The sequence below is a fragment of the Pan troglodytes genome, chromosome 8, assembly GCF_028858775.2.
Source record: "Pan troglodytes isolate AG18354 chromosome 8, NHGRI_mPanTro3-v2.0_pri, whole genome shotgun sequence".
NCBI lineage: Eukaryota > Metazoa > Chordata > Mammalia > Primates > Hominidae > Pan > Pan troglodytes.
The window spans coordinates 105,424,070-105,445,896 of record NC_072406.2 but is presented as its reverse complement, the minus strand read 5'-3'; the positions used below and the strand labels follow the sequence as shown (position 1 = coordinate 105,445,896).

At 41.3% G+C, this 21,827-nt stretch overlaps 1 long non-coding RNA gene and 1 pseudogene across 1 annotated transcript in view; one reads left to right on the top strand and one right to left on the bottom strand.

Moving 5' to 3' along the window:
* The first annotated feature begins 968 nt into the window (after nt 1-968).
* On the top strand, nt 969-4,138 carry LOC450615 (X-ray repair cross-complementing protein 6-like; annotated as a pseudogene).
* Nucleotides 4,139-15,002: 10,864 nt separating this feature from the next.
* Nucleotides 15,003-21,827, bottom strand: part of LOC134807199 (uncharacterized) — a 50,550-nt gene continuing 43,725 nt past the window's right edge. Inside the window, exon 3 of the long non-coding RNA XR_010146986.1 lies at nt 15,003-18,548. This is a non-coding gene — a long non-coding RNA (uncharacterized LOC134807199). The remainder of the gene's footprint in view (nt 18,549-21,827) is intronic.

The following is a 21,827-nucleotide window of genomic DNA, read 5'->3' as shown; positions in this document are numbered from 1 at the left end:
TACCTTGGTGGTTGGTACCAGCAAGGCCACACTTTCTCTGAAGGCTCTTGGGGAAGGTCCTGCCTCATCTCTTCCTGGCTCTTGGGGGTTGCTGAAAGTCCCTGGCAGTCCTTGGCACGTGGCAGCATCACTCCAATCCTGCTCCCATCTTCACATGGCTGCCTTCCTGCTGTATATCCCTGTTCTTGTGTCTCTTCTCAAGGATACCAGTCTTATTGGATTAATGGCTGGCTCTACTCCAGGCTGACCTCAGCCTTTTTTTTTTCTGTTGAGGCAGAGTCTCGGCTGTGTGGCCCAGGCTGGAGTGCAGTGGCACAATCTCGGCTCACTGCAGCCTCCACCTCCCGGGTTCAAGCAATTCTCCGGCCTCAGCCTCCCGAGTAGCTGGGATTACAGGCCCCGCCACCATGCCTGAGTAGTTTTTGTATTTTTAGTAGAGATGAGGTTTTGCCATATTGGCCAGGCTGGTCTGGAACTCCTGATCTCAAGTGATCCCCCTACCTCGGCCTTCCAAAGTGCTGGGATTACAGGCATGAGCCACTGTGCCCAGCCTGACTTCATCTTAATTAATTACATCTGCAACAACTTTATTTCCAAATAAGGTCACATTCTGAGGTTCCAGAAAGAACATGACTTTTGGGGGCACACTATTCAACCCAGTTCAGGGGGCAGCCTTCAGCCGACGAGGGAGGTGAGGGGGTAGCCAAATGCTCCAGCCACCCCATCCTCTGGTGGCACAATTCAAAGGCGTGTTCCACGTGAATTCCCAGAGGTTCCCCAGTGAGACTGAACCTCAGCTGCCCACAAGAGCCCTGCTCATTAATGTACCCATTATTGACTTTTCTTATTTCCCTGTCTCACTTTCCCTACTTCTTCATTTGGGCTTCCTAGGATCACCACCCAAATAAACTACCTGTCCCCAGGTTTTCTTTTTGGGGCGGGGGGGGCGGGGGCAGGGAATTCAAATGCATGACCTATTTTTGGTTAAAAGTGAAAAGAGATTCTTGTCTTCTGTCCAAGTTGGTCACTTCCCTGCGCCAAAGTGAACAGTAGCCAACATGTCAGGGTGGGAGTTGTATTACAAAATCGAGAGCGATGAAGAAGCAGAATAAGAACAAGAAGAGAACCTTGAAGCAAGTGGAGACTATAAATATTCAGGAAGACATAGTTTGATTTTTTTGGTTGATGCCTCCAGGGCTATGTTTGAATCTCAGAGTGAAGTTTTGACTCCTTTTGACATGAGCATCCAGTGTATCCAAAGTGTGTACATCAGTAAGATCATAAGCAGTAAGAAAGATCATAAGCAGTAAGATTATAAGCAGTAAGAAAGATCATAAGTAGTGAGATCATAAGCAGTGAGATCATAAGCAGTAAGATCATAAACAGATCATAAGCAGTGAGATCATAAGCAGTGAGATCATAAGCAGTGAGATCATAAACAGATCATAAGCAGTGAGATCATAAGCAGTGAGATCATAAGCAGTGAGGTCATAAACAGTGAGATCATAAGCAGTGAGATCATAAGCAGTGAGATCATAAGCAGTAAGATCATAAGCAGTGAGATCATAAGCAGTGAGATCATAAGCAGTAAGATCATAAACAGTGAGATCATAAGCAGTGAGATCATAAACAGATCGTAAGCAGTGAGATCATAAGCAGTGATTGAGATCTCTTGGCAGTGGTGTTCTATGGTACCGAGAAAGACAAAAATTCAGTGAATTTTAAAAATATTTACGTCTTACAGGAGTTGGATAATCCAAGTGCAAAACAAATTCTAGAACTTGACCAGTTTAAGGGGCAGCAGGGACAAAAACGTTTCCAAGACCTGATGGGCCACGGATCTGACTACTTGCTCAGTGAAGTGCTGTGGGTCTGTGCCAGCCTCTTTAGTGATGTCCGGTTGAAGATGAGTCATACGAGGATCATGCTGTTGACCAGTGAAGAAAACCCCCATGGCAATGACAGTGCCAAAGCCAGCCGGGCCAGGACTGAAGCTGGTGATCTCCAAGATACAGGCATCTTCCTTGACTTGATGCACCTGAAGAAACCTGGGGGCTTTGACCTATCCTTGTTCTATAGAGATACCATCAACATAGCCGAGGATGAGGACCTCAGGGTTCACTTTGAGGAATCCAGCAAGCTAGAAGACCTGTTGCCGAAGGTTCACGCCAAGGACACCAGGAAGCAAGCACTCAGCAGGTTAAAGCTGAAGCTCAACAAAGATATAGTGATCTCTGTGGGCATTTGTAATCTGGTCCAAAAGGCTCTTAAGCCTCCTCCAGTAAAGCTCTATCAGGAAACAAATGAACCAGTGAAAACCAAGACCCTGGCCGGGTGCGTTGGCTTACACCTGTAATCCCAGCACTTTGGGAGGCCGAGGCAGGCGGATCACCTGAGGTCGGGAGTTCAAGACCAGCCTGACCAACATGGAGAAACCCCGTCTTTACTAAAAAAAAAGACAAAATTAGCCAGTCGTGGTGGTGCATACCTGTAGTCCCAGCTACTCGGAAGGCTGAGGCAGGAGAATCGCTTGAACCCGGGAGGCGAAGGTTGCGGTGAGCCGAGATTGTGCATTGTACTCCAGCCTGGGCAGCACGAGCGAAACTCTGTCCAAAAAAAAAAAAAAAAAAAGGAAAAGAAAAACAGAAAAAACAAAGACCCGGACATTTAACACAAATACATGCAGTTTGCTTCTGCCTAGTGATACCAAGAGGTCTCAGATCTTTGGAAGTCATCAGATTATACTGGAAAAAGAGGAAACAGAAGAGCTAAAATGGTTTAATGATCCAGGTTTGATGCTCATGGGTTTCAAGCCCTTGGTAATGCTGAAGAAGCACCATTACCTGAGGCCCTCCCTGTTGGTGTACCCTGAGGAGTTGCTGGTGATTGGGAGCTCAATCCTGTTCAGTGCTCTGCTCATCAAGTGTCTGGAGAAGGAGGTCATAGCATTGTGCAGATACACGCCCCACAGGAACATTCCCTCTTATTTTGTGGCTTTGGTGCCACAGGAAGAGGAGTTGGATGACTAGAAAATTCAGGTGACTCCTCCAGGTTTCCAGCTGGTCTTTTTACCCTTTGCTGATGATAAAATGAAGGTGCCCTTTATGTATGTATGTATGTATGTATGTATGTATTTATTTATTTTTGAGACGGAGTTTCACTCTTGTTGCCCAGGCTGGAGTACAATGGTGCGATCTCGGCTCACTGCAACCTCTGCCTTCCGGGTTCAAGCAATACTCCTGCCTCAGCCTCCCGAGTAGCTGCGATTACAGATGCCTGCCACCATGCCCAGCTAATTTTTTGTATTTTTAGTAGAGACGGGGTTTCACCATGTTGGCCAGTCTGGTCTTGAACTCCTGACCTCAGGTGATCCGCCCGCCTCGACCTCCCAAAGTGCTGGGATTATAGGCATAAGCCACCGCGCCTGGCGAATATGCCCTTTACTGAAAAGGTCATGGCAACTCCAGAGCAGATGGACAAGATGAAGGCTATCATTCAGAAGCTCCGCTTCACATACAGAAGTGACAGCTTTGAGAATCCCGTGCTGCAGCAGTAAGTACTTCAGGAACCTGGAGGCCTTGGCCTTGGATTTGATGGAGCCTGAACAAGCAGTAGATCTGACATTGCCCAAGGTTGAAGCAATGAATAAAAGACTGCGATCCCTGGTGGATGAGTTTAAGGAGCTTGTTTACCCGCCAGATTACAATCCTGAAGGGAAAGTTACCAAGAGAAAGCACGATAACGAAGGTTCTGGGAGCAAAAGGCCCAAGGTGGAGTATTGAGAAGAGAAGCTGAAGACCCACATCAGCAAGGGCATGCTGGGCAAGTTCACTGTGCCCATGCTGAAAGAGGCCTGCCGGGTGGATGGGCTGAAGAGTGTGCTAAAGAAGCAGGACCTGCTGAAAGCCGTCACCACGCACTTCCAGGACTGACCAGAGGCCACGCGTGCAGCCGCCCTTCCACACCATGCCCAGGCTGCCTGGCCTTGTTCTCAGCCGGTTAAAATGTGTTTCTTCTGAGCTAGGAAGGACTTTAAGTTTTTGAGGCTTTCTGTTGCCATGGTGATGGTGTAGCCCTCCCACTTTGCTGTTCCTTACTTTACTGCCTGAATAAAGAGCCTTAAGTTTGTACTATTAAAAAAAAAAGTTAAAAGAAAATGAGCCTTTTGTCTGTTCAGTATGCCTTATCACAGGCAGCCAGGAGGCTTTTCTAGGGTCCTGTAATGATGGTTTTTGCTCCATGTTGGTTTAAGCAGGTTTCTGGGGGCCCACAACACCTTGGATGAGTAGGTGGGAGCCTGCTAGGGAGGGCTGGGTTGGGAAAGTGGGATATATGTCTATAGCTGGTGCTAGGCCTGTGGCTCTATGTAGAATGACTTTGCTAACTTGTGTCATCAAGGTTGACTATTTTATCAGTTATTCGCAAGAAATAGTATAAACGTCAAGAAGTGTTTCTCAAACCAAGGGAATCCAATATGATAGCAACTGAGGGAAGATCTAGGGAAGGTGGAACATAGCGTGGTGATAATGTCAACTGGGAATTTCTAATATTATCTAATATTCATATTATGCCATATCATCTATAGCATCCACCAGCTCTGTGGTTTTGTTCACAATGGGCTCATCCATCACCTAGTTCAACATTTCTCAAATGTATCTTGCCAGATGCACCTGAGAAAAAAGTTTCTGTGATCCAATCACGTGGATGAATGCTGATTACTATTCACTCTTCTTGAAGAGGCACAGTCCATATTGATATATTAAAAGTTCTGAAAATTTTGCTGTTGAAATTAAAATCCAGTTTAGCATTGCTTCCCATACTTATTTTGCTATGGAATCTCTTCCTCATGTAATACCTATTTAATCTATCATAGAGCTGGTATTCCACAGAATCCACTCTGGGAAACCCCAATCTATTTAACTAGTGTGGGTGCAAAAATATCTTCTGCAGCCCACAGGACTTCCTTTGCAGAGTGTGCCAGGGCACAGCTGTCCTTTTTTGTCCACACCTCACCCCCAATCTCCAACCTCCCTTCCTCCTTTTTGCTTTTTTCTCCATTTGGGTTTAGGTCACATGGATTCTTGGCTGTGGGCTAACTCCTCCACTGCCATTGCCTTGACACATAAGTCCTCTTATCTAAGTCCTGCTTGGGGACCTTGGTCCAGCGGGGGTTCGGAGCGGCTCCCTCATCCCTATCTCTTCCAGGTACTAAAAGGTTCTGGGGACCCTCCGGGAGACAGACATCTACAAGGAAAGATTCTATCACCAAGGAGCATCCACAAGCAGCCACCATGATTCAGATCCTCCTACTTGGCTAGGGACACTGGAACTACTTTCCAAACGTGGGGTCTGTTGTGGGTTTAATTGTGTCCCCCCAAAATTTGTAGATGTAAGTCCTTACCCCAGTACCTCAGAATGTGACCTTCTTCAGAAACATAGTTGTTGCAGACATAAGTGATTAAGAGGAGATCATACTGGAGTAGAGTGGGCCCCTAATCCAGTATGACTGGTGTCCTTATGAAAAGGGGGAATTCGGAGACAGGCGCGCACATGGGGAGAGCACCACATGAAGACGGGAGCAGTGCCTCCACTACCCAGGAACTACCAGAAGCCAGGAGTGTGGCTTGGAACAGATTTTTCCTTAGTGCCTCAGAGGCAGCACAGCCCTGACAACAGCTTGGTCTCAGACTTCCAGCCCCCTGAATGTGAGAGAATCAATTTCTGTTGTGTAAGCCACTCTGTGTGTTGTACTTTGTCACTGCAGCCCTGGCACACTCGTCCATGGGGGAGAAGTCTCTGCTTCTTCTCCTCTGGATTCACTAGCAGCGGTTCCTGACCCAGCTCCCTCACAGTGGGAGGAGGTGGAGATATTGGAGCTGACGTGCAGAGCCTCCCCAGTCCCGGGCCCTCTCTTTGTTAGGACGTGATCAGTTCGCATGGCACCCTGTGGCTGTGTGGATAGACTCAGGACCCCTCTTCTGGTAGAAGTGTTTGTGTCCACTTCTTGAGTTCCACAGTGTCTCTGAACTCTGATGATCATAGTCAGTGGGAGTGGTACTCCCAGCTTCACTCTCAGGCCCCATGCTCAGACTGACCCCTGACCAAGCAGTGAGGATGTCACCTGGCTGGGAAAGCATCACTGACAGGGACAGGCCAAAGTCCTACCCAGAGGCAGAACGTGAGATCCCGACCCCTTTGGGACGCAGTCAAAGCTACAGGCCTTCCCCGCCACTCAATCATGCTGCTTCCTCTGCATTCTGATTTGTTGCCGTGGAGAGAAGCAGGATGCGGCCCCCTGTATCCAACACCAACAAAACCACTGTATTTGATAATTATTAATCAGATAGACAAGGGGTTTCTTAATCTTGGCACTATTGACATTTGAGCCAGATAATTCTCCTTGTAGGGGCTGTCCTGTGCACTGTAGATGTTCAGCAGCATGCCTGCCTCCTACCCACGAGAAGCCAGTAGCAACCCCCCCAACCAAAAATGTCTCCAGACATTTCCAAATATCCCCTTGGGGGCAAAATCTCACACAGTTGAGACCCACTGAAATAGATCAACCTCAATACACTGATGCTACTCTGAGGTCCTTCCAATCCAAGGTCATTTCATTATTTCAATGATTTTAGGTTTTTAAAATGTATTTACTATTGCCTGATCTCAATTATATAAGAAAAACCTACAAAAAAAAAAAAAAAGACTAGAAGAAAATGTTAATGCATGGTTGTCTCTGAACGCTGGGTAGTGAATTTGTGAGTGAATTGTCTTTCTATTTTTCTGAATGTTTCTTTTATTTGCTATAGTAAGCATGTATTAGCTTTATACTTGAAAATAATCTATTTGACTAGTGACCTAGGTATTTTCATGTTAAATGCAATAATAAGACCCTATTGCACACAGGATTAAAAAACTGGTTGAGTATAACCAAAGCAAAGTGATAAAGGAGAAAGAGGCACAGTTTAAATCCTGGCACTTCTACTCACTTAACTAGCCATGGGCATGCTGTTAATATCTGCCCTGCTAGGCCGAGCCAAGGCTGAGTGTGGGAATATTTGTAAAGCATCTAGAATAGTAGGGGTTCAATACATGGTGGCTCCCACAGTTATTAGGCTCCCTTCTGGTTCAAGACTCGAGGGCCCTCTTCATCCTGTGCCTGTGGTACTGCAAAGTCCTCTCCATACAGAGTTACCAGCATGGATGTGGAAAGCTCAGGAAAGCCTCCCTGGGTAAGTGGGTCCTTTTTCCCAACCCTTCCAGACTCAGGGACTCTTCTAGAAGAAGAATAATGACAATGATCATTTATAGTATTATTATTTTATCCCACAGTTTTCACAGATGGCCCTTCTTCTTCTCAAACACCCTATGAGGTAGGAATAATAATTCTCTTTTCAGAGATGGAAAACCAAGCTCAGAGAGGTTATGCAACTTCTCCAAGGCTGCACAGCTGGTAAGCAACAAGAGCCAGCATCAAATAGTCCAACCCCCTCCAATAAGCAATAAAATTGAAGCTCAGAGAATGAAGTGACTTGTGCCCAAAGTAACCCAGGTAATAATGTCTCAAAGAAGAGCCAGGCTCATTTCCACCTTCACAGCACATGCACAGGCAGCTCCGATTTGAGGGAGAAGAAGAGGATGCCAATTTCGCTAAACATCACAGTATAGAAAATAAAATTTGAAGCCAGACAGCCCGAGTTCAAATTCTAGTTCTATCCCTTGCCCCAGCTGTGTCATTCCGAACAAACTACTTAAAGTCTCTGAATTTTCATTTCTTCATCTCCAAGAAGAAAATAAGAAGATATTTAATAACAATCCACATACACACTTAGAATATAATAAGCAGTAGAAAAACATTAGGTGTTAACAAATTTTTCACAATGAGCTACTAAGAAATTAGGCAGTGACTAAATCTTTTGTTCCTTTTACTGCCAAAAAGCATTTTTCCCATGATTTAAAGTAAACCACTATCACTGTGAAAAATTTGAAAAACAGGGATAAGTATAAAGGGAACAATAACAATCACCTATAATGGCAACTAATTAAAAACAACCACAAAAAGCTCTTTACTTTGGGAAATCTCAAACATATAAAAAGGAAAAACGGATAGTATAGGGAACCTTCATATTCCCATCACTCAGCTTCTTTAAATACTAACTTTTGGCCAATCTTATTTCATTTATAGCCCCATCTGCTTCTCTCCCATTTCTACCTTCAATCTTTTGTGGCAAATCCCAGACATTATATAATTTCATTTCCAGATATTTCAGCATACATCTCTGAAATATACAGATTCTCTTTTCTTAAATTATAATTCCAATATTATACCTTTTACAATTAATAATGTTTAATATTATCATATTACCAGGTCCAAATTTCCCCTAATTGTCTCATAAATGTTAGTTTGTTTTAATTGGGACCCAAATTGCATCCACATGTTGGATTGGTTCAGGTTTCTCAAATTTCTTTTAATCTATAGATTCCTCCTCCATCTCTTCTTTTCTCCTTGTAATTCATTTGTTTAGGAAATTGAATCATTTGTCCTATAGAGTTTCCATAGCCTGGATTTTGCTGATTGCATCCCTATAGTATTAGTTCACATATCCCCTGGACTGTGTGTTTCTTGTAAATTAGAAGTTCTATGTCAAGAATACATTATAGATGATATGGTGGACTTCCATTGGGACACATGTAATGTCTGTCTCTTAATCTCTCACTTTGAGAAGTGAACAGCCTTTGATGATCATAGCCCAGATCCACAAATTTCATCAGGGGTTACAAAAGAGTGGTGTTTTAAACCTATCAGTACTTTCCATGTATTAGCTAGAATGTTTCTACAAAGAAAAACTTACCTCATTGTGAGATATAGTTCACCTAGGAAAAGCAAAGTAAATGCTTATTTATTTATTTATTTATTTATTTTTTGAGACAAGGTCTCACTGTCTTTCCCAGGCTGGAGTGCAGTGGTACCATCATGGCTCACTGCAGCCTCAACCTCCCAGGCTCAAGCAATCCTCCCACTTCAGCCTCCTAAGTAGCTGGGACCACAGGCGCATGCCACCACGCCCAGCTAATTTTTTTTTTTTTGTAGAGACAAGCTCTCACTATGTTGCTCAGCCTGGTCTCAAGCTCCTGGGCTCAAGTGATCCTCCCGAGCCACTGAGCCCAGCAATACTTGATTCTTTTTGGCCAACTTTCAAAATAAAGATCCTTGGCATCATCCAAAGTGACCAATGAGTTTTGTTGTTGTTTTGTTTCGTTTTTGTGTCATTATCAGTTGATATTTATATTATTAACTCAAAAACATTAAACATAGCTTACATGTTTTAGTCCACTGTAGAATAAATTATTAAAACTCAAATTATCTGAAGTTTTTCTTCTTTTTCTTTGTTATTAAGTAGTATCGGGATTAGTTGATCTTTAGAGGTCTGCTGGAATTTTCCTGAGAAACTGTTAGGGCCTGGTGCTTTTTGTTGGTGAGCTCTTCATTTCTTCTATGGTAATTGGTCTGTTAAGACTTTGTGTCTCTACTGAGACCAATTTAGGTAAGTTGCATTATTCTAGAAAATTATCCATTTCATCTAAGTTTTCAAATATTTTGCATAGAGTTGAAAAAAACAGTCTCTTATGTTTTTAGTTTGGATTTCCTCTGCTTTGATGGTCCTACCCATCTACCCACACACAGTATTTCTAATCTTGTGTATCCATGCTTCCTCTCATTTATCTTCTTGACCAGTTTAGTTGGTGCTTTGTATATTTTGTTGATTGTTTCAGCCTTAGGTTTATTTTTAAGTTCTACTTTCTAGTTTATTAATTTTTGCTTTCATCTTTATTAATTCCTTCCTTCTAGATTATTTTGGCGCACTCTGTGGTTCTTTTCTTGCTTTTTGAATGGGGCATTTAATTCACTTATTTTCATTTTTACTGATATAGATATTTAATGCTAAACTTTTTCCTTTATTAGTTGCATTAGTTGAATAGCCTAGACTTGATTATTTGTGTTTCCATTATCATTCTTTTCCAGAAATTCTATAATTTCAAGTTGTCCTTCTATCTCTAACAGCTGCTTAGTAACATGCTTTTTCCTAATTTTCAGATACAGTAGTCTTTTCAGTTTTTTTTTTTTTCCTTTGGTCTCTTTGGTTTTCTAATTTTGTTTATGCTTTGGTTTTTGTGGTTTTGTTTTGTTTTTGTATTATTACCAGTTGGTATCTATATTATAATCTCAATGAACATAAACATAGTTAACATGTTTTAGTCTATTGTAGAGGAAATTATTAATCCTGTATTTGGTTGAGCATTAATAGTTTGGGTTTTTAAATTTTGTTTATAATTATTAATTTTATTGTATTGTGATCAGAGAGTATTCTCTTTGTTCTTTGAAATTTAATGAGGTTTTCCTTATGGCCCAAAGTGTAGTCATTTGAGAAGGTGTTTTTGCCACTATCGGGGTCCAGGTTTCTACATACATCTATAAGATCTATCTTATTGGTTACGTTTGTATCTCCTGCATCCTTATTGTCAACTTGATCTCTCTTGGATCGACAGACATGGATTAAAATCACCAATTATTTGGGTTTCCATTTCCCCTGCATCTTGAGTTGTTAGGTGCTTCAATGTTAATAACTTAGATATCTTCAATGTGAATTGTTACCTTTAGTATTTTAAAGTCCCCTTCTTGCCTCCTTTAGTGCTTTTTGGTTTAAATTCCATCTTGTCAGATATCAAAATTGTAACTGCTTTTAAGTTTTAATTTGCATTTGTTTGAATATCTTTTTCTTTCTTTTTTTTAACCTTTCAGGACCTTTTGTTTTAGGTGTTCCTCTTGTGTAGAGCAGTGTTAAATTTTGCTATATTAGCCAATGTGGAAGTCTCTTTTTTAGTAAGTAAATTAAGCCTATTTACATTTATTGATATTATTGATACGTTTGACCTTGCTCTATCATCTTATTTTATCTTATTACTAACTTCGAATATACTTTTTTATCCTTGAAACTTTTCTTCCAGCCTGTAAGCCCTTCACTGGGCAAAGTTTCATGCAACTCGCTTTTCTTTCCACCATCCTTCATGCTGTTTTTGATGCTATTTTCTAGTTCACACCGATCATATATCCATCTTGTGATCCTAAAGCTTGGAAACCTCAGCCTGTTAAAACACTTAAGAGTCAAAGCATTAGTCTGTGGCAGTGTGTTCCATCACGAATGAAGGAGTTGTTTAGAGAGACTCACCCAGGCTCGCTTGACATAGGAATGAACCCGGAGTTTGGAAATTAAAAGACAAAGGGTGTTAGGAGAGGAGAGAAATGCTTCTGGGAGCGTTTCCCCTTACTTAATGAATTACTAGGAGATTTGTGGCTACACAGCCCGTCCGGGTAAGTCTTTCAGCATGTGGACCCAGGAGTGTCATGGGCTTGCTCCACTATATCCTCACTGCCCTTTCCGTGAACTGAGACACTTCCTGTCACCAGTTTATTTTCACTTCTCTCCTGGCAGCTGGCCACTGCAATCGGCATGCATTTGAAATCATTTGCTACTTACTTGAGAATTCACACTAGGGAGAAAGGGAAGAAAATAACCATTCCTGGGGACACCACAAAAGTCAACATTGACGAAAACTCATTTCCACTTTTTTTTTTTTTTTTTTTTTTTTTTTTTTTTTTTTTTGCTACCCAAATGACTGTGGATTAAGAGACCCAGAGAATGCCAAATAAACTGTAGGATAAGAGAAAGAAAAGTTCAAGTCAGTTGCAGGGGTGCCTTAATGAAGCTGCAATCCCTTTGCTAGCCTCGTGCAAGCCAGTCGGCTCCGCGGTCTATCACCCTCCCTCTTGGTGTTCAGCGCCAGACTCATCCGCTCCAGGCAGAAGTTGCACATGTCGGGATTTTCTTGGGATTTTTCTGAAGAGCTTTGATTTGGTCTCAGATGTGTGGGTTTTGTTGTTTGTAAACTAGAAACATAGGAAGTTGAAACTGAGAGGAAACCTCAGAGGAAGGCAGTATCACAGCAAGAGCTTTGGTTTAAATAGTCTCGGATTCAAATCATAGCTCTGACACTGTGTGACCTCTCTGAGCCTCAGTTTCCCCATCCAAAGGATGAAAAATTTAACACAGGGTTTTTGCAAGTCTTAAATGAGTTAAGTCAGTGATCCTCAGGTCAGCAGCATCAGTATCACCTGGGAACTTGTTAGAGATGCAAATTATCAGGCCTCACCCCAGGCCCACTGAATCAGAAGCTCAGGAGGTGGGCTTTGCAACCTGTGGCTGAAAAAGCTCTCCAGGTGATTCTAATGCGTTTGATAACCACTGGTGTAACTAAAGTGTCTAGCACAGAGTTGGCAACATAGTAAGTCTTAGATAAATGGTAGCTCTTTGCATTGTTATTATTTAGAGCTCAGCTCAATCCTGTGTTTATGGCTGGATCAACAGGGGCCCAGGGAGGTAGCAGTTTGCTCAAGATCACAGTGAATTAGTTGAATTAGTGGCACAGCTGGGATTGAACCCATATCTCCTGGTTCCTTCCTGTCTCTTTCTCGCCCTCTTAAAAAAATTTACAATGATGAGCCAATGTGTCTTCTTCACAGTAAGTTTGGGAAATAGGGAAAACAGGTCAAATAAAACTAAAACTTACCTACAACCCTAACCTTCCCCTCCCAAGAGACAGCCATAGTTGACTTCTGTATGTTTTCTTCTGTATTTTTAATGCACATAGATATAGGTATACAATGTAATAGTTATATATTATACATGTATATCATATGTATTGTCATTCATATAATACATATAAGGGTGTGTGTGTGTGTTTAGTAACACAAAATTGGGATCACACTGACTAAATTGATTTAAAAGTCAAATACTACTAGGTTTATAATTTTTAAAATAACTCCATCTCTCCCCACTCCCAATTCTTGTTCCCAGAGGTAACTACTTACTGTCTTTTCAACTATTTCTTATATTTTACTCCATTTTTATAAATAACAGCTTATTGTACTTTCATGATTTTTTCATATTATCTATTAACTCTCAACTATGGAGAATGAGGATTTAGGTACTGCCTAATTTCTTAGTAGTAGCTCATTCTGCAAAGTTTGGTAACACCTAATGTTTGCTGAGTACTCATTATATGGCAGGTATATTCTAAGTGCAAATGCAGATTATTTGTCCTTAAACATATTCTTTTCTTCTTGTAGATGAGAAAATGGAAGCCCAGAGACTTAAGTAGTTTGCTCAGAATAACATACACTATCCCCTCAAAATGCGTGCAAACACTATAGTGGACATATTTTGAAGTACCTCATTTTATTTATTTATTTATTTATTTATTTATTTATTTATTTTGAGATGGAGTTTTGCTCTTGTTGCCCAGGCTGGAGTGCAATGGTGCGATCTCAGTTCACCACAACCTCCGCCTCCCGGGTTCAAGCAATTCTCCTGCCTCAGCCTCCCGAGTAGCTGGGATTACAGGCATGTGCCACCATGCCCGGCTAGAAGTACCTCATTTTACATTGACTCCTTTAACTCCCTCTCATCTACCCATTATGATGAGTTCCCAAAAGCCATCAAAGTCCTTACCCTAGGAATCTGGAATTGGAATGGAGAAAGAGTTAGAATTTCAGCCTGTCTGGAATTGTCATGTGTGTGCATTTGGGCTCTGTGGGTAACTCTCTGCATTTGCCCCATAGACTAAATATCAGAGAGATCTGGTATGCAGTGAGAATGACAACAGAGGTCCAGAGAGAAGCAGAGATCCATGAAACAAGAAGATTTGTGCAGACTTTCCACTTCCCAACTCCAACCCCCCATGAAGCTTGGCTCATTCCTAGTGTTTAATGTAGTAGAATGTCTCTGAATCTCAAAAATAAGTTGTCTATCTTTGCTTTAAAAGTTCAAGTGTGTTTCTGTTTCTTGCCCCCAAACAAGCTCTAATGATGATATGATCATACATAACAGTCCCAGCTTAAGAACCCCTGCCCTAGGCACAAGAGCAGGCACAGAGTTGATAGGAAATTGGGTATATCCCCATTCACCAAGCTGCAGTATAAGGGATAATTAGATTGGAAAACAGGACCATGAGAAATGGAGAGGAGGGAAACATTTTGCAGCAGCATCGTGTGGACGGATGAGATCTCCATTCAGTGCTTAGTAGGACCAGAAATCCCAGAAGCAGTTACAGATGACTGAGACAAGGCCATGTGGAAATGTAGGATACGAGTATGGTTTGGGAGGTGTCTTGGATTCAAAAAGAGAAATTTGGAGCTGTTGCAGCTCTTGTGATCTAGCTGGTTGGGAAAAATCACAGAATAACTTTAAGTTTCCATTTCTTGTGAATCTATTGATTCTTCCTTAAAGATCAAGCCGGCTTTGTGCAACCTAATAAAATGAGCTCATTCCTGGTCCAGTCCAAGTCAGGAGCTGCTAGCACTGAAACAACAACCCAAAAAATAATTAGACAATTTTTATCCCTCGCTCCTCCCAGGTTCTCCTGACACTCTCCAAATTCCCATTCTGAGAAGGCAACTATTTTATTTATTTATTTATGTCTATATTATTTGTTGCATAGCAAATCACCCCAAGACTTAGTGGCTTAAAACACCTATTTATGATCTCTATAGCTTCTATAGGCCAGAAATTTGGAAGTGGCTCAGCTGGCCAGTTCTGGCTTGGGGTCTCTCATGAGGCTACAGTCAAATGTTGGCTGGGACTGCAACATCCAAAGGCTGTACGAAGGTTGGAGAATCCAGTTCCAAGGTAGCTCACTCATGTGGTTTGCAAGTTGATGCTGGTTGTCAGCAAGAGGCCTCAGTTCCTCTCCTCATGGACTTCTCCACAGGGCTGCTTGAGTGTCCTTATGCCGTGGTAGCTGGCCTTCCCCAGAGTGTGCATTTCAAATGTTAGAGAGAGCCAGGTGAAAACTGTAACTTTTTAATGACGGGCTTGGAAGCCACATGGCATTTCTTCTGCCACATTCTATAACATTCTTTTTTTTTTTTTTTTTTTTTTTTTTTTTTTGAGATGGAGTCTCGCTCTTGTTGCCCAGGCTGCAGTGCAGTGGCGCGATCTTGGCTTACTGCAACCTTCACCTCCCAGGTTCAAGCAATTCTCTTGCCTCAGCCTCCCAAGTAGCTGGGACTACAGGCACCCGCCACCACGCCCAGCTAATTTTTGTATTTTTAGTAGAGACGGCGTTTCACCATGTTGGCCAGGCTGGTCTCAAACTCCTGTCCTCAGGTGATCCCCCGACCTTGGCCTCCCAAGGTGTTGGGATTACAGGCGTGAGCCACCGCGCCTGGCCAACATCCTATGTTATAAGTGACTCACCAATGGCCCACATTCAAGGGGAATGGAATTAAACTCTACCTTCTGAAGGAAGGTGTGTCAAAGAATTTGAAGACTTATGTTAAAATCACCACAGTAACCAACATATCTGTTTCCATGGAAATAGAGGGAAAACTATTATGGTTCTTTATTTAACATTTGAATATCTACAATCAGGGAGGGCTAATAGGATTCAGATGGTGTGCCAATTCCCACCTGTTCCAAGTGGCTTCCAGGGGTACTGTACTGCAAAATATTCTGAGGGCAAACCCAAGTTCAGGAAAGAGTAGTGCCATGGTTCATTTGCCATGTCTGGCATCACAAACCCTATACATCCCTACACCAGAGTAGGGAGTGCTGGCACGTGAGCAGGTGCTTAGCCCTGTGATTTCTGTGGCAGGTGCTTAGCCCTGTGATAGGGACAAATATGAATAAGACACAGGCCTAGCTCTCCAATTGTTTACAATCTATTTATTGAAGACTATGATGAACATAGTGAGCTACTCACTAAATTCCAGTCCTCCCTTTGTTTCATAGTAATAAAACTATAGCTAGACACATGGGTACCCAGTGGATACATGTCCTAGTTTCCTGTAGAGTTAGCTATGGCCATGTGACTAAGTTTTCTCCAAGGTAAGTAGAAGTGATAGATGCCAATTCTGCTCTGGTGCCTCAACACTGGCTACACCTAGGAGATGGTAAAGAAAAAACATGAAAGAACTAAGGTCCCTGAATGACTATGTGGACTATAGACACCAGCCAATCTGAAACCTGCTTCCTAAATTTTTACATGAGAGAGAAATACATGTCTCTGTTCTTTAAGCAACTGGTCTTGGAGATCTCCTTCTTGTAGCAATTAATACAACAAAGACAAATGAGACATATAATAAACACTGCAAAGTCTTCATACAGTATAAGATAATCACACAAAAGACATCATAACCTCATGTAAGGACCGAATGAGTCATACTGAATATTGATGGTACAAATTTAATAGTAATAGAACCTAATTGTAAATAGTAACTACTCGTAGAATTGTGAAAGTTAAATGAGATAATATCTGTGAGTGCTTTGGATAGTGTATAGAATAATGTAAATGCTCAATAAATTTCAGGATGTTGTTCATATAAATTCAGTTATAAACACTGGTGGGGTGTGTTTTGGCACAAAGTGTATATAACAAGAATCAGACATTTTTGTACTTAAACACAATTCTGTCCCGTTATTTCATTTGTTTTCTGGGGCAGGTCTATTCCTTGCCCATTAATCTGTTTATCTGATATGAAACCAGGACGATGTCTGAGGCAAGAAAGCTAATGTACAGCACAGATGTGGCCTTGGTCTCTAAGGAATTCATCGCAGTCGCCGGAGAGATGAGTGAAAGCCTGTTCTTGACATTGAAAAACTAAAACCATGGAAGGAATTTAAAGCATTAGAAGTAAAAGCAGTAATTCTGTGTCTGAGCCAAGGCAGTCTAAGTATTGGGTGTGTATTAACGTTCATGAGCGGAGCTGCTGTATAACCAGTAATTTTTTTCATGAAGATATGCACTTAGTGGAGAAGCACACAGTGCACAAATATATGATAGCAGAGAGTGCCCCTTCCCTGCTTCTCAAAGATCCCCCAGGAAGAAGAGTACAATGCAATTATCAGGAATTATATACTTGGTTCTTCCTCAGCATTAGGAAGAAAGGCACCTTTTACCTTGTTCCTTCTGTGTGTTCTTTTGAGGCAGGGGACTCGGACAGTCACGGGACTAATGTGTGAGAAATCGAGAGGAAGGTTGGAGGTCACGGCCGTGGGAAATTAGATGGAATATATGGTCAGTTCCTCCTCTCACTGAGCTTACAGTCTTATGGGAAAGATGGACGCTCACCCAGGAAAAGACAGAAGGTACAAATTATACACCCACAGTTAATGAATGGTTAAATCTCACAGCCCGGCCTGAATGTTACAGGAGGCAGAGAAAGGCTCATGCATTGTGAACTAGGTTAGACCCATTAAATATCAGAGATGGAAGGCACCAGTGGCTTGGTATTGGTTTTCTTCTTGCAGTTGGTAATAGCTTATTAGTCTAATTCCTGCTTGTATTATATAACAATGTACATTCCAGAGCCAGGTAGAGAAAAAAATTTACCATGGATCATTTTTGGTCTGGCTGATAAGAAAAGGAAGAGGGGCTTATAAGAGAAAGCAAAGAGGAACTTTTGTGTCTCTTCTGGTGCAATCCCTCAAAAAACACCCCCAACCCATCCCACACCTCCACTCCAGCCTTGGGTTGATTCTATTCTAGTTTCTATTCAAAGGGAATCAAATGAACCTATTTAATGTGTCACATGGTGTTCCAATATATTTGTTTTTACTTGTATATACGCTTTCACAGGACTTCTCTCTGGGATTTGAAACTTTCAGTGCTCCCTTCCATTCCAATGATGACTTTGTCTTTTGAAAATCTAAGAAATATCCCTTCAGCTGGATTTGAGATGTGAGGGAGTCAAGTTGGGGTAAAAAAAATTTTTTTAGCTTAAAAAAATTCTCAGACATTTTTTGCTAAGCCATAAATCAACAGTGGTTGAATTAAAACCGATCAAGCTTGGCTTGGGTTTAGACCTCCATGAGGTCTCTGGCTAAGCTTGAAGGGGAAAAAAATAAGTTAATACTAAAAAAACAAAAAACAAAAAAAAAACTCCTGTGCATGTCCAGTTGAAAGAGAGCAAATTCCACTTAATGAGAATTGGCCCTTTTAATCACCACAACAAATGTATCTACATAGCATTTCTTCATGTTGGCCCCAAACCTGGTTTTCTGTTCTTTTCTTTACGCATGGACCAAGACTGATAGAGAAGAAAATGGAACTTGCTTCGAGAATCCAGAGCCCCTCTTTCAGAAACTGTGGCTCACCCAGGGAATTGGTATCTAATCTGTAATATCAACTTCAGTGAGAACATAAATTGGTTAGCTCCTTGGTCTCTGGCTTCAAGGAGCATCTTACAGACAGGGCGTCAAAATGGTCCACTCCCCAAGACAGAGTGTCTGGGCTGGATGCTGGAAGGAGTCTTCATAGCATCCTGGCCCTCTCTCTTTCTCCTCAGTGGGTCAAATCTAACAGAAACATCTTTGTTTATAAGGCCAAAAACTAAGAAGAAAGTCATTAGAAAGTCACCTGTGATTTTTCAGAGGCGGCGTCTGCATAGAACCATGGTCTCGACTGTTTTGATTGCAAATCTTTTGGGCATTTCTCTGAAAAGCAACATAAAAGAGATTTCCAGAGCCATTGAATTTTTGAGGATACGTATTACTTCCCAGGCACTACAAGCATTTGATTCTGTGGGTCCCCAATGTTGGAACTTGTACAACTTATGTAATGTAATCATTTTATAATTGCATTTGGGTTTTATTCATGGTTTCTTTCTTTCTATTTTTTTGTAATTTTATTATCCATGTTTAATGTTTGGGAACATATCTCAAAAGTAGCCCCACCCCTACCCCGACCTCAAGTTCTAACCATCAGTTGATCTGCCTTGCTTTTTTTTTGGTTAACATAATGAGCAAAACAGTACTTTCATGGACTATTTGGACTATTTAAGTCCTGGAAAGCTAAAACTCAGAGAGATATCTTGCAAATGTTTATATAATACAGAAAAATATCTGTTAGGCTTAAAAATCTCTAGTTAATTCACTTATCAAACATAACTGTAATAACATCACATAAAGAAAATGAAAAAGTTAAAGTACCAAGAAGATATACTAGGTCTCTGACCTTGACTGTGAACTTATTGCTTTGGCTCTTTTAAGCAGAATTTCAAATGGAGAGGTCCTTAAAAGCACATTAACACTATTTTTTATTTATTTATTTTTTTGTGAGACGGAGTTTCACTCTTGTTGCCCAGGTGGAGTGCAATGGCGCAATCTTGGCTTACCACAACCTCCACCTCCTGGAATCAAGTGATTCTCCTGCCTCAGCCTCCAGAGTAGCTGGGATTATAGGCACATGCCACAATGCCCGGCTAATTATTTTTATTTTTAGGACAGACGGGGTTTCTCCATGTTGGTCAGGCTGGTCTCGAACTCCTGACCTCAGGTGATTCCCCCGCCTCGGCCTCCCAAAGTGTTGAGATTACAGGCATGAGCCACCATGCCCGGCCACATTAACACTATTTAGCTGCCTATAAGGTGGCTAAAAATCACAATGTCTTTGATGTACTTGCTAATTCTTTCTAGGTTCTCAGGCATCAAATCTCTGCTAACTTTCTTTTTCTGAAACAGCCTCAACAAGTCCAGAAGCAACCCTCTCTTACTTTTTTTTTTTTTTTTGCTGTATCTTCTCTATCCTTTGTAGCATAAGCCTATGTCATTTTACTTCTGTAGTTTCCAGTTCTCTTCCTCTACGTATGTAAATGCACAGTGAATTATCATTAGGGAGAAAAAAAGCAACCAGATATGGTTTACATACATTAAATGTAGGCATCCACCAATTCACAAATTAAATCTATTTCAAAAATATGTTATTGGGGACTTAACATGCATTTTTTTTCCACAGAGACTGTGTTACGCATGATATATACAGTCTACATGGCTCACAGAAGTATGTTTGGTTTTATTATCAAGCTGACATAATATTAGTTGTCCTCTAGTTTCCCATTATTACTTTGAGTTACTCCTGGAACTCCAAATTCCAACGAGAAATCCAGACACAGGAATTACATCTTTCCCAGTGCAACCCCAGAAACTAGAAGAGAACTTCCCCTCCTCAAATGCTACATCTAATACTTCAGTAGCAAAAAGAAATGTTTCTATCTGTTCTTCTTTCCCCATACCAGTTCAGAGCCAAACGAGGAAGCATTAGAGCCTTGTGAATAAGAGCTGAACATGATTTCTAGCTCTGCTACACACTACCAGTGGGAGCTTCAGGAAGTTATGAAATCTCTCTGAACTTCAGTTTCTTCCCGTCTAAATGACAATGACAGTACTTCTCTCTGCCCTAAAGTAAAGATAAAAATACCCACCCACTGGCTTGTTAGAATTAAATTAGATAATGTATAGAACATCTTTAATGCACTGTAAGTGCCTGATGAATAGCAGCTATGATTTTCAGTCTCCTGATCCTGAGACCATGTGGTGTTGGTGGGGAGAGATCACTTCATCCCTGAGTCAGGTGCCTACCCAGGCCCACCTGTACAGTGAAACCTTTCCCCCAATAACTTCAAGTCAAACATAGGCAGATTTCTTCCAGTTAAAACAAACAAAAAACACTGGTTATGTTTACCAATAGGGTTTGGTAAGCCACAGCTGCCAAGCCCTGCTGCCAGTCGGGTCCAGCCACAAGCCAAACTGGCAGTAAATGCAGGACCCTTGGCCAGAATGGGGAGCTGGGGGAGAATAGGGGAATGCAACTGGTCAAACCAGTTTGACTTTCTTTAAATGAAAGAAAAATGGTGAGATTGGCACATTTGATGATGGCTGAAAAATAAACATTTAGAGCGTCTTAACCACTCTTCAAATATAGATTCCATTGCTGGATCTATTTTAAAAATAGTTTCAAGATATTATGCATGCCAATACTTTCCAATCTGCAGAAAGCAACCCATTAATACAGTATAAAATAAATGTAATGGGTTGCTATTGGCATTTAAAAAAATAATAATTAATTTTATAGAGACAAGGTCTCACTATGTTGCCCAGGCTGGTCTCAAACTCCTGGCCTCAATTGATCCTCCAACAGCAGCCTCTCAAAGTGCTGGGATTACAGGAGTTAGCCACCAGTTCTGGTCGCATTTTTTTAAAGAAATGGAATAGAATAGAAAATAACAGAATGCACCAAAACAAAGTAATGTTGAGTTTTGTTTCGTGAAACTGGGTTGAGACATAAAATGAATTTTTATTGTGTGCTGCAGTGAAAAATTTTGAAAGCCACTGATATAGACTGTTTTGCTTATAGTTCTTAGAAAGGACAATTTTGCTAAAATGTTATCTACATTCAGCAAGAACAAGTTTTATTTTTAAAGTTCTTCACAGAATCAAAAGTACTGCCTCTGCTTAAAAAAAAAAAAAATTGGGGCACCAACAACTTGAGTTCTTGTCCAGAAAAAACTATAAACTTTCTCTTAGATTCTGAGAGGCTTTGGGATTCAGTTGTCCAGACAGACTATCAAGTCAAACAAAATTGGGATTTACCAGAAAAGTAAAGCAGATGTGGTTATATAAATACTGGTCCAAATGGAGAGGATTAATTGAAATCTCATTGAAAAATGGGAGGAAATGATCCCTATGAAAGAGAATGATGGGTGGGGGGTAAGTGGGACCTTCTTCTAATGGTGTCTGGTACATAATAGGTACTCGATGAATATTTTTGAATAAATGAAAATGATCATGTTACAGGGATAACCAGCCATGACTTTCAGATTGCACTGGGGTGGGGCTGGGGGTGTCCCAACCCACAATTCTTGAGAAGTTTGACTGATAAAATGACATTTAGCAAGAGTGATGAAAAACAATGCTCTGAGTGAATACTTATTCCAG